General features: G+C 34.8%; 2 long non-coding RNA genes across 2 annotated transcripts; both read right to left on the bottom strand.

Moving 5' to 3' along the window:
• Window positions 1-6312: 6312 nt before the first annotated feature.
• On the bottom strand, window positions 6313-7116 carry LOC127166075 (uncharacterized). Its single transcript, XR_007827851.1, has 3 exons — window positions 6896-7116; window positions 6744-6779; window positions 6313-6405 (listed from the first exon to the last, which is right to left on the bottom strand). It is a non-coding gene; the product is annotated as an uncharacterized LOC127166075 (long non-coding RNA).
• A 5408-nt stretch (window positions 7117-12524) lies between these two features.
• On the bottom strand, window positions 12525-13521 carry LOC127166074 (uncharacterized). The gene is made up of 3 exons (XR_007827850.1): window positions 13106-13521; window positions 12954-12989; window positions 12525-12617 (listed from the first exon to the last, which is right to left on the bottom strand). It is a non-coding gene; the product is annotated as an uncharacterized LOC127166074 (long non-coding RNA).
• Window positions 13522-14176: the final 655 nt, after the last annotated feature.

Genomic DNA, 14176 nt, shown 5'->3' with positions numbered 1-14176 from the left:
GGGTTCCAATGAGCTCTCTGCATTTGGTCTGCATTTTGTGGTCTCCACTGCTGACTTCTCCTTGGAAGCCGATATACATCAGAGTTGACCTGTTAAAAAAAAAGACAAAGTCATGCAATGCTTTAACCATTTCAACATGAGTGGTCTATGAATTAAAAGGCTATGATACCAGTCACAGAATAAGTATGAATTGAATTTGAAAGAGTTTGGTAATACTTTAAAATTAGGGAACACATATTCATTGTTAACTAAGATTTTCATCTAAAAAATTTTTAATTACTACTATTTACTTAATTACTACTTAATTAATAGTAAGTAAGGTAATTTTAGTAGTTATGTTCAGGTTTGGGGTAGGGTTAAGAGATCTATAATATGAGCAAAATCTTACTTGCTGCTTTTGGTTCCTCTTTTTTCTCCTTCTTTGAGGCCTCTGCTCAGGTTTGTCCTCTGGGGAACACACAAGCATGGGTTCAACCTCTGGGGAACACACATGCATGGGCTCAACCTCCGGGGAACACACATGCATGGGTTCAACCTCCGGGGAACACACATGCATGGGTTCAACCTCCGGGGAACACACAAGCATGGGTTCAACCTCTGGGGAACATACATGCATGGGTTCACCTCTGGGGAACCTCCCTCTGGGGAACACACAAGCATGGGTTCGACCTCTGGGGAACACACAAGCATGGGTTCGACCTCTGGGGAACACACAAGCATGGGTTCGACCTCTGGGGAACACACATGCATGGGTTCGACCTCTGGGGAACACACAAGCATGGGTTCGACCTCTGGGGAACACACAAGCATGGGTTCGACCTCTGGGGAACACACAAGCATGGGTTCGACCTCTGGGGAACACACAAGCATGGGTTCGACCTCTGGGGAACACACAAGCATGGGTTCGACCTCTGGGGAACACACAAGCATGGGTTCGACCTCTGGGGAACACACACAAGGTTCGACCTCTGGGTTGGGTTCGACCTCTGGGGAACACATAACCATGGGTCCTTCCTCTGGAGAACACTCAGGCATGGGTGCTTCTTTCTGAGCCTTGGCAGCCTTATTAGATGGGGAGCTGTAGGGTTCCATTGCCTCTTCCGTTGCTTCGTCAAGTGAAGAACTTTCTGGCACAGGTGATTTCTTTGCGTTGATGACAGGTGATTTCTCTGCAGTGATGACAGGCAGACGTGTTCTGTGCGTCAAGGAGGCTTGATGCTTATGCAGCCGATACTTCTTTGTTGATAAGACGGGTATAGATATTCCCAGGGTGAACAACTTGGGAATGGGTGCTTCATGTGGCCCTCCCTCCTCTGGCACTGGTGATTTCTCTGCAGTGATGACAGGCAGACGTGTTCTGTGTGTCAAGGAGGCTTGATGCTTATGCAGTCGGTACTTCTTTGTGGATAGGACGGGTATAGATACTCCCAGGGTGAACAACTTGGGAATGGGTGCTTCATGTGGCCCTCCCTCCAGGAAATCCGCAAGCACAGGTTCTTCCTGTGGGGTCTCAGCTGGTGTTCCCTGAGAGAAACACTCCAGCACAGGTGCTCTTTCTGAGAAACACTCCTGTGGGAAATCCTCAGGCACAGGTGATCTCTGAGGGAGCTTAACAGGCTTGGGTTTCTTTGTCTCTTGGAGGCTTGAGGCTTATAGTCCCGACACTGTGATCGCCCTTTCCGAACATGAAAGTTCCTTGTGGACAAGGCGGGTATAGATATTCCCAGGGTGAACAACTTGGGCATGGGTGCTCCATGTGGCCCTTCCTCTGGGACATTTGCAACCATAGGTTCTTCCTGTGGGGTCTCAGCTGGTGTTCCCTGAGAGAAACGCTCAAGCATAGGTGCTCCCTCTGAGGAACACTCCTGTGGGAAATCCTCAGGCACAGGTGATCTCTGAGGGAGCTTAACAGGCTTGGGTTCTCTTTGTCTCAAGGAGGCTTGAGGCTTATAGCCCCGGCGCTCCTGAAACAGACATGACAGACATGAGCGCTGCTTTGAGGCAAAGGGGGTGCCCTTTCAATGGACACAAAAGCTCCCCCATGTGGGGAAATTTGCAGGCACAGGTTCACCTGTGGGGAACATAATCCCCTAGTGAACAATCTGGATCTCCCTTTGATATGGGCTCCTGTGGGGAATACTCAAGCACAGGTGATGTCTGTGGAGGCTTAACAGACTTGGGTGCTCTCTGTCTCAAGCGGGTCTGAGGCTTATACTCCCAGTGCTCCTGAAACAGACAAGCCTGTGATCGCCCTTTCTGTACCTGCCTCTTCCTCATGGAAGAAGGCAGGTACAGACAATCCCAGAGTGAACAATCTGGCCATGGGTGCTTCCTGCTGGGAACAGTTGTCTGACATGGGTGCTACTGTTGTTGCTCCTTGTCGGAAATAGGCAGACATGGATTGGCTGCTTCAAAGGATGTAAGATGGTCAATCTATAAAATCTGGAATTGTGCTAGTCTGCTTGTGTCTGCAACACTATCTGTGAAACACTGTGAGAGAAAGAGAAAAAGAGCTAAGTTGAGTAAAAACACAAAATCCCACAACAGGTTGCATTAGGGGCCTTTTGTGAACTTGACATGGTATTTTAAAAATGTGGCACTCATGTATAAGACATATTAAAAGCAGGGTGAAGCAGTGCAGTGATAAAAATATATTCAATATGTTAACACAATATACCATATGTTAACACAGAAAAACAATGAGCATAGTTGAAAACAAAACAAGCATTGACTTTGAGTTATAAAAAAAGTTGAGTTTGGCCTGAGACCCTTATAATTATTTTGTATGCAATTTTAATGTTGTTTTTAATGTCATGACTTATTGATTATATAGTCTGATCATATGATTATGGGATGATGGTTAAGTATGTTGAGATGATTATTTATTTATTTATCTGTAAGGGAACATGGACAGTCAATGACAGCCCCAGAATTAGCTACAAAGCTGAATTTCTTCTGTAGTCCCTGACACCATCTTTTTAAAAGCATGTGAGAAAAAAATGAAAAATAAGTAACATTTTTATGAGAAGTCATCACTGGTGTTATCATCTCTGTTCATAAACCATCTACTATGGGACAAAACGTATCTAAATTGAATTCAAATCACGCTTGAACCAGCCCTTAAAGTGCAGTCATTTTAAAGAAATTTCAGCCAAATTTTGCATGAAAAAACAGGTTCACTGTCACTAGTGTAGAAATGTATGAAACACAGCTCACATAGAAACATTCAAACTAAGCAGCTTTGGATTGTTCAGTGTGACAAATTTGTATGACTGACTAACAGCATTTATGTCTCAGTTGTTCAACTTTTTATGCTAATACAAATATTTACAAGTTAAGAAATTTGCTGCTAATTAAAAGCAGTTGAATGTGAGAGAACGTTTCTTTTTGCTGATTTTATTTATCTTCAGTCTCATTATAAAGTGTATTTTAGTCTAAATGTACACTGAGAAAATATTATTTTTTTCCAATTCATGAAAAATTAGGAGAAACTGTGGAAGGAAACCATACTTACACTCACTCGCTGATAACACGTTATAAATGCGCTATGGAATTTTAGAGTATTTGTATGATCCGAACATTCTAATGGAATTAATGACTGTGACGACCACGTGAGCGCGTTCCCGAGTGAGGGGATAAGGACACCATATTGCTATTCCCTAGTATCCTCATTCATTTAATTGAATTAATATATAAATATTTAAAAAAAAAAAAACATTACCCAACATGTCAGCGTTTTTATATATGTTTTTTTGTCTCCCTGTACATTCTTACAACATATTCGCCCTGAGCATGTAAATTATTATTTGTTAATGTCCGGAATTAAAAAGTTTATAGTTCGTATTCATTGCAATAGTGATGTGCGCATTCTGAAATCCGAATAAAGACTTATGCTTTGTAAATTATGCCCATATACTTTAATTCATCCTGTAAAAAGTTCTGCAATGTTTATTTAGGCTCATTATGTTGTGTTGTAATTGTTTTTATTTGTACAGTAGGCTAACTGCAAATGTTTCAACAATGATTTCAGCACTGCACGCATTTTGAAACAGTTATGATTTAAACGTTTAAATTCATAATTAATTCTACAACATACAGTGTGCCCTGCTATTATTAAACTATACCAGCAAGCAATTTTGCATTTAAAAGACGTCTATTAGCCGTTCAAACACAGCCCTGACGTCTAGGCTAAACAAGGCAAAATTTGGGCTGTCAGTGAAAATTTAATAGACTAGACATTATTGAACGACTACAAGTATAGTCTAATAGACAGTGAATATGGGTCTAGGCTAAAACAAGATTGAATTTGGGCTGTCAGGGAAAATTTAATAGACATCTAACTAGCCCAAAAATAGACTAGTCATCAAACAGACAGCTAATGAATGCCTACATACACATCTAATAGACACCAAAATGGCCATCCATCCAAACAAATTAAATATACAGCTTTTATTAAGAAAACTAACATTTTTAACTTTAACAGCAATACAAAATTATAAAAAATCAAAAAAAAAAAAAAAAATGACAAAATAAAATATTATAAATACAATACACTTAAATATAAATATTACGATAAAAATGTGGAATTTAACAGCTTAAGATAATAAAAATATAAAAATGAAAAAAAAAAAAAAAGATTTTTAAGATATAAATCTAATACAAATCAAGAGTATGTCATCACACTTAACATTAAAACATTACAGATAAATGACAATGTAAAACAAAAAAACAAAAACAAAAAAGATGAACCCTTTTTGTTGGTTTACAAAAACAACCAACAGTGAACTCAAAAGAAATTATTAATTATTGGCTTTATTTCTCGTATAAAATGCTTCCTAATGGCAGTTCCTCAAATCCAACTCTGTTGCTGCTGGGAAGCGAAAAAAAAAAATTGTTTAAGCAAAGCTTTTTTGACATAGATTTGACAAAGATATTCTATCCAGTGAGCTCATGCTCTCTCTGTAACAAGCCATTGTCATAAATTCAATATCATAGTTAAAATAAGTTATTGACTGTCAAAAATGAGAGCTTTAGAGAGGAAATGTTGTTTTGGAGAGAGTTTTTTTTTTTCCTTTTTCTTTCTTTTTTTTACCATTGTTGCCTGGATCTCCTCATTTTCCAACCGTAAAATGTACAGTTTGTGCACATGATAACAAATAATATGTATAAACAATGAACACGTCAAAATGAAAACACAAATACTTACAAGACCAAGTAGGAATGTCCTTTATTGTTTGTTTGCCCGTTGCTCTCTGATAGGTAAACTTAGTGCTCTCGCGTGTAAAAACAAAATTCAAACAGCAGAAATGATTATCACGGGATCTTGCAGCAGCGATCTCTACTAACTTTCAGGTCTCGCGTTGCCAGTAGTCATGTCTCAGTAGGGCTATGATTACGAATTGTAATTGCATTTGGAAGACAGTCAAATAATATTGTGTAATGTGTATGAATGTTATATTTAACAGCTTGTGGGATGCATCATATTATGAAATGCAAGTAAACTTTTGAAACATTTAAATTAGCATTATTTTTTGGCATATTAAATAATGCTATAAAAAAATATACAATAATGCTAATTTAAAGGCACAATATGTAAGATTTTTGTAATAACATGTCCAAAAACCACTTGCACAGTGTTATATATTTCATGCATAAAAGTTTAGGGTCGGTAAGATTTGTCAGTGTTTTTGAAAGAACTCTCTTATGCTTACCAAAACTACATTTCTTATCATCAGCAGTCTTGAAAACTGTTGTGCTGCTTTATATTTCTGAGGAAACCATGATATAGACCATTTCGCTAGATGTAAACAACACTGGTCCAGAAGCGCTTCCTGTTTTTTTTTTTTTTTATTTTATTTCACATATACAAATACATCTTAAAGGTGCTAATGTAACATTTTCATCCAGTCAAATGTTATGTTGGTTGTACTTTTTTGTGATGTTTGTGTAAAGTAAAAAAAAAAAAAGAAACAGGAAGTGTATCGGGACCAGTATGTTTACATCTAGCGAAATGGTCTATATTTTTTCAGGATCCTTTGAATAATGGTTTTAAAAGGGCAGCATTTATTTGAAATAGGATTTTTGTGCAACGATGTAGAAGTTTTTAGCAATTTAATGCATCCTTGCTGAATAAAAATAATTTCTTAAACATTTTAAAAAGTAAACGTTTATTTCTTAGATTTAAAAAAAAATAATAATAATAAAATACTGACCCCAAACTACTGAACAGTGGAATGTATTAAATAATTTTATAGGACAGAGCAATGATCAATTATAACTAAATCAGAACGTTAAGTAAATTATAAATCAATTCTCTAAGGGGCAACAGTAGAGCTCTGCCTGATTGCTGTTCTTCTGCTCCTTCCATTTCAGATGCTGTGGCCAGCCTACTTTTTGTTCCATCATCTAAGTGAGAAAGAAAAGAACGAATAAAATGTAAATATATATATATAAAAAAAAACTAAATAATACAACATTGTCTCAGTGTTTTTTGGCAATACTACGAAAGTCAATGGCATCCAATGTTGTTTTCATTGTACAGACAAAAATAGTTGAAATGTTCTTCTAAATCTCTCTAATTTTTTTTTTCTTTTTTTTTTGCAAAAGTAAGCAATACTCAACAACAGAGTGAGTAAATGATGACAGAACTTTAATTTTTGGAGGAAGGTGCACTTTAAGAAATTACTAATGACTTTAACTTGATGCATGAATGTGCAGCTTTACATAAACTTAAATGTACTTACATTACAGATGCAGCAACCTGGTGGCTCTTTGTTTAGCTGAAGTTGACCAGCCAAAGGGAGAAAAAGAGAGAGAGAGAAAAAAAGAATATTAGTGAAATAAAACAATACAACTTAAAAAGTTAGTTGTTTTGACTAATCAAGTGATCACTTACAACAGTGGTGTCCTGAAGGACCAACATCTGGCAGAGTTCAGCTCCAACCTGTCCACACACCTGCTTGGAAGTCTATGGTAATCCTGAAGACCTAAATCAGCTGGTTCAGCTGTACATGATTGGGGCTGGAGCTAAACTTTGCACTCAAGACTAGATGGAAATCAGTACTCAAAAGAGAAAGAAGACAAACATTACATTAATGGTATAAAACAAACAAACAAACAAATAAATAAATAAATAAATAACACTATGTACAATAATATCTGAGAATGTAAAAGGAAGAAGAAAAATAAATAAAAATAAGTCAAGCATTACACAGGTTACAGTTAAACAGCCAGGAGAAATCATAATACATGAATATGCTACCTTAATATTATTTCCTGGGCTATATATAGCTTTGTTTGAGAGGCACCTGTACTGTACTCTAACGAGAGTCTCTCTCTCTCTCTCGGTGCACACCACAACTTGTTTAAGACTCCTACAAAAGATAGTACTGATATAATCGTATGATATATCAATTTTTAAGTAACAATAACATGACAGTAATATGGCTGTATCTTTGTAATAATCTTTAACCAAATGTACAGTACTGTGCAAAAGTCTTAGGCCACTAGTATTTTTATCAGCTAAACAATGGTTTAAAGTCAGTTAAAGTTTGTCTTTTGCTGTAGTGTATCAGTAGGAAATATCAGATTACATTTCCAAACATTCATTTTGCCATTAATCGTAATAATCCAGTGATATTTTTGTTTGCACAAGGAGTCTGACAACAGCGAGTGCTCTGCACAGAGATCTGATCTCATCATCATCCAGTCTGTCTCTGGAATGACATGAAGAAACCAGAACAAACTCAGACAGACTAAATCCAGAAGAACTGTGACAAAGTCTCCAGGATGCTTCAAGAAACCTACCTGCAAAGCTGCAGCACTGTTAAAAGTTTTAGGCACTTGTGTAAAAATGCTGTAAAATGAGGATGCTGTCATGAATAGATTTTCTTTATCATTTACCTTCTATTAACTAAATGAAATCAACATTTGGTGCGACCATTCTTTGCGTTTACAGCAGCTTTTGCCCTAGGTGCACTTGTGCAAAATTTTTCAGGTAGCTTTGCAGGTAGGTCTCTTTAAGCATCTTGGAAACGTTGCCACAGTTCTTCTGGATTTACTCTGTTTCAGTTTGTTCTGTTTCTTCATGTCATTCCAGGAAGACTGGATGATGATGAGATTAGATCAGTGTGGAGCACTGGCTGTTGTCAGACTCCTTGTGCAAACAAAAATCTCACCAGATTATTACAATTAATAGCAAACATAATGTTTGGAAATGTAAACCGATATTTTTTACTGACACACTACAGCAAAAGATAGAAATAACTTACTTTAAACCATTTTTTAGCTGGTGAAAATACTAGTGGCCTAAGACTTTTGCACAGTAAGTTACTGTATATTATTTGTGAAACTGTCCTAACGTTAACAGTTAACGTTACCGGTCAGCGCGGAGAATTTACTGATGTCTATCTGTTATAAACAGATACATTAATGATATCTAACAAGATTTTATAAGCATGTAGCCGAGGTATTGTATTGTGCTATATATAAATCCCCGTTTGTGTTGCTATTTTAAGACTTTAAAACAGATATTAGCTCCATCTTGCTCCGCTATTATTAATTCATCGCGTAAACAGCAACGGAAAACGACAATAATCCAAATTAACACCAAAATGGACGTAAACTTATTTAATTCAGTGAATTCAAGTGCAATTTTAAAGGATATATTACCTCAGAGATTAACGTTAACATTACCTCAGAAAACGGCTTTTCGGCCGTTATGACCGTTCGTCGTTTAAACAATTCACTTGTAATCAAATTTACCACTAAAACGGGTGTAATTTAATTCCTATTAATTCATTCACGACCACCTTGACGAATTTTAATAGAAAATTCAGAAATAAACCAAGAAATTAAAAATCTTGCATTACCTGATTGAGTAGAGCTTGGGTGGTACCAGTCGAAGCTTGAATGACCGCTCATTAACGATGCAGAGTTCCAGCAGTTCCAGTTCTCATTGGCTAGAATTAATCACGTGCTGAAGAGCTGACGCGCCATTTAATGTATTATATCATTAAATATTTCTTTTTCCTTTTAGAAATATTTAATACATGATTATGTCACTAATCAAAACCAGCAATAACAATGAATAAATTAACAAATCAGTCAATGATCTGATTATTCACATGGTTTGTCTCAAATAAATTTCATTTAATGATAGCCTACAATGTATTTATTTACAAATATAAATACATTATTACAACAAAAACTGCATGTATATATATATATATATTGGGTGTCCTGTTGAGGTTGGTTTTTTGGATTTTTGAACTACTTCAAAATGTTAATAATTTTAACAAAATAAGAGGGATCATGGAAATTGCATATTATTTTTTTTTTATTTAGTACTGACCTGATTATAAACTATTTCACATACCAGCTGTTTATATATACTCCACAAGACAAAATAATAATTGAATTTATAAAAATGACTCCATTCAAAAGTTTACATACCCTTGAATCTTAATTCTGTGTGTTGTTTCCTGAATAATCCACAACTGTTTTTACGTTTTGTGATAGTTTTTTATGAGTCCTTTGTTTGTCCTGAGCAGTTTAGCTGCCTGCTGGTCTTCAGAAAAATCCTCCAGCTCCTGCACATTATTTGGTTTTTCAGCAGCATCTGCATATTTGAACCATTTTCAGAAGTAAATGTAAGATTTTGAAATCCATCTTTTCAATTGGACAGTTGAACTCATACATACAGTAACTTTTATAAAAGATGGAAACATTCACTGATTCTCAAGAAAGCAACACAATGCATTAAGAGCCAGGGGGTGTAAACTTTTGAATTGGATGATCAGGGTAAATTGCACTTATATTGTCTTCTGTGAGACATGTAAATATTTCTGTAGTCTGAAGTGCAATACTAAATGGAAAAACAAAATCTGTAAATAAAATATACTTAATAAATATAATTTACACATCATCATTCTGTTCAAAAGTTTATACCCCTGGCTCTTAATGCACTGTTTTGTCTCCTGTACATTCTTACAACATATTCGCCCTGAGCATGTAAATTATTATTTGTTAACGTCCGGAATTAAAAAGTTTATAGTTCGTATTCATTGCAATAGTGATGTGCGCATTCTGAAATCCGAATAAAGACTTATGCTTTGTAAATTATGCCCATATACTTTAATTCGTCGTAAAAAGTTCTGCAATGTTTATTTAGGCTCATTATGTTGTGTTGTAATTGTTTTTATTTGTACAGTAGGCTAACTGCAAATGTTTCAACAATGATTTCAGCACTGCACGCATTTTGAAACAGTTATGATTTAAACGTTTAAATTCATAATTAATTCTACAACATACAGTGTGCCCTGCTATTATTAAACTATACCAGCAAGCAATTTTGCATTTAAAAGACGTCTATTAGCCGTTCAAACACAGCCCTGACGTCTAGGCTAAAACAAGGCAAAATTTGGGCTGTCAGTGAAAATTTAATAGACTAGACATTATTGAACGACTACAAGTATAGTCTAATAGACAGTGAATATGGGTCTAGGCTAAAACAAGATTGAATTTGGGCTGTCAGGGAAAATTTAATAGACATCTAACTAGCCCAAAAATAGACTAGTCATCAAACAGACAGCTAATGAATGCCTACATACACATCTAATAGACACCAAAATGGCCATCCATCCAAACAAATTAAATATACAGCTTTTATTAAGAAAACTAACATTTTTAACTTTAACAGCAATACAAAATTATAAAAAATCAAAAAAAAAAAAAAAAATGACAAAATAAAATATTATAAATACAATACACTTAAATATAAATATTACGATAAAAATGTGGAATTTAACAGCTTAAGATAATAAAAATATAAAAATGAAAAAAAAAAAAGATTTTTAAGATATAAATCTAATACAAATCAAGAGTATGTCATCACACTTAACATTAAAACATTACAGATAAATGACAATGTAAAACAAAAAAACAAAAACAAAAAAGATGAACCCTTTTTGTTGGTTTACAAAAACAACCAACAGTGAACTCAAAAGAAATTATTAATTATTGGCTTTATTTCTCGTATAAAATGCTTCCTAATGGCAGTTCCTCAAATCCAACTCTGTTGCTGCTGGGAAGCGAAAAAAAAAAATTGTTTAAGCAAAGCTTTTTTGACATAGATTTGACAAAGATATTCTATCCAGTGAGCTCATGCTCTCTCTGTAACAAGCCATTGTCATAAATTCAATATCATAGTTAAAATAAGTTATTGACTGTCAAAAATGAGAGCTTTAGAGAGGAAATGTTGTTTTGGAGAGAGTTTTTTTTTTTCCTTTTTCTTTCTTTTTTTTACCATTGTTGCCTGGATCTCCTCATTTTCCAACCGTAAAATGTACAGTTTGTGCACATGATAACAAATAATATGTATAAACAATGAACACGTCAAAATGAAAACACAAATACTTACAAGACCAAGTAGGAATGTCCTTTATTGTTTGTTTGCCCGTTGCTCTCTGATAGGTAAACTTAGTGCTCTCGCGTGTAAAAACAAAATTCAAACAGCAGAAATGATTATCACGGGATCTTGCAGCAGCGATCTCTACTAACTTTCAGGTCTCGCGTTGCCAGTAGTCATGTCTCAGTAGGGCTATGATTACGAATTGTAATTGCATTTGGAAGACAGTCAAATAATATTGTGTAATGTGTATGAATGTTATATTTAACAGCTTGTGGGATGCATCATATTATGAAATGCAAGTAAACTTTTGAAACATTTAAATTAGCATTATTTTTTGGCATATTAAATAATGCTATAAAAAAATATACAATAATGCTAATTTAAAGGCACAATATGTAAGATTTTTGTAATAACATGTCCAAAAACCACTTGCACAGTGTTATATATTTCATGCATAAAAGTTTAGGGTCGGTAAGATTTGTCAGTGTTTTTGAAAGAACTCTCTTATGCTTACCAAAACTACATTTCTTATCATCAGCAGTCTTGAAAACTGTTGTGCTGCTTTATATTTCTGAGGAAACCATGATATAGACCATTTCGCTAGATGTAAACAACACTGGTCCAGAAGCGCTTCCTGTTTTTTTGTTTTTTATTTTATTTCACATATACAAATACATCTTAAAGGTGCTAATGTAACATTTTCATCCAGTCAAATGTTATGTTGGTTGTACTTTTTTGTGATGTTTGTGTAAAGTAAAAAAAAAAAAAGAAACAGGAAGTGTATCGGGACCAGTATGTTTACATCTAGCGAAATGGTCTATATTTTTTCAGGATCCTTTGAATAATGGTTTTAAAAGGGCAGCATTTATTTGAAATAGGATTTTTGTGCAACGATGTAGAAGTTTTTAGCAATTTAATGCATCCTTGCTGAATAAAAATAATTTCTTAAACATTTTAAAAAGTAAACGTTTATTTCTTAGATTTAAAAAAAAATAATAATAATAAAATACTGACCCCAAACTACTGAACAGTGGAATGTATTAAATAATTTTATAGGACAGAGCAATGATCAATTATAACTAAATCAGAACGTTAAGTAAATTATAAATCAATTCTCTAAGGGGCAACAGTAGAGCTCTGCCTGATTGCTGTTCTTCTGCTCCTTCCATTTCAGATGCTGTGGCCAGCCTACTTTTTGTTCCATCATCTAAGTGAGAAAGAAAAGAACGAATAAAATGTAAATATATATATATAAAAAAACCTAAATAATACAACATTGTCTCAGTGTTTTTTGGCAATACTACGAAAGTCAATGGCATCCAATGTTGTTTTCATTGTACAGACAAAAATAGTTGAAATGTTCTTCTAAATCTCTCTAATTTTTTTTTTCTTTTTTTTTGCAAAAGTAAGCAATACTCAACAACAGAGTGAGTAAATGATGACAGAACTTTAATTTTTGGAGGAAGGTGCACTTTAAGAAATTACTAATGACTTTAACTTGATGCATGAATGTGCAGCTTTACATAAACTTAAATGTACTTACATTACAGATGCAGCAACCTGGTGGCTCTTTGTTTAGCTGAAGTTGACCAGCCAAAGGGAGAAAAAGAGAGAGAGAGAAAAAAAGAATATTAGTGAAATAAAACAATACAACTTAAAAAGTTAGTTGTTTTGACTAATCAAGTGATCACTTACAACAGTGGTGTCCTGAAGGACCAACATCTGGCAGAGTTCAGCTCCAACCTGTCCACACACCTGCTTGGAAGTCTATGGTAATCCTGAAGACCTAAATCAGCTGGTTCAGCTGTACATGATTGGGGCTGGAGCTAAACTTTGCACTCAAGACTAGATGGAAATCAGTACTCAAAAGAGAAAGAAGACAAACATTACATTAATGGTATAAAACAAACAAACAAACAAATAAATAAATAAATAAATAACACTATGTACAATAATATCTGAGAATGTAAAAGGAAGAAAAAATAAATAAAAATAAGTCAAGCATTACACAGGTTACAGTTAAACAGCCAGGAGAAATCATAATACATGAATATGCTACCTTAATATTATTTCCTGGGCTATATATAGCTTTGTTTGAGAGGCACCTGTACTGTACTCTAACGAGAGTCTCTCTCTCTCTCTCGGTGCACACCACAACTTGTTTAAGACTCCTACAAAAGATAGTACTGATATAATCGTATGATATATCAATTTTTAAGTAACAATAACATGACAGTAATATGGCTGTATCTTTGTAATAATCTTTAACCAAATGTACAGTACTGTGCAAAAGTCTTAGGCCACTAGTATTTTTATCAGCTAAACAATGGTTTAAAGTCAGTTAAAGTTTGTCTTTTGCTGTAGTGTATCAGTAGGAAATATCAGATTACATTTCCAAACATTCATTTTGCCATTAATCGTAATAATCCAGTGATATTTTTGTTTGCACAAGGAGTCTGACAACAGCGAGTGCTCTGCACAGAGATCTGATCTCATCATCATCCAGTCTGTCTCTGGAATGACATGAAGAAACCAGAACAAACTCAGACAGACTAAATCCAGAAGAACTGTGACAAAGTCTCCAGGATGCTTCAAGAAACCTACCTGCAAAGCTGCAGCACTGTTAAAAGTTTTAGGCACTTGTGTAAAAATGCTGTAAAATGAGGATGCTGTCATGAATAGATTTTCTTTATCATTTACCTTCTATTAACTAAATGAAATCAACATTTGGTGCGACCATTCTTTGCGTTTACAGCAGCTTTTGCC

Source organism: Labeo rohita, chromosome 5 (genome assembly GCF_022985175.1).
Source record: "Labeo rohita strain BAU-BD-2019 chromosome 5, IGBB_LRoh.1.0, whole genome shotgun sequence".
In the NCBI taxonomy this organism is placed as follows: Eukaryota; Metazoa; Chordata; class Actinopteri; order Cypriniformes; family Cyprinidae; genus Labeo; species Labeo rohita.
Note: the sequence above shows the minus strand (reverse complement) of the source record. Positions and strands in the feature narration are given on the sequence as shown.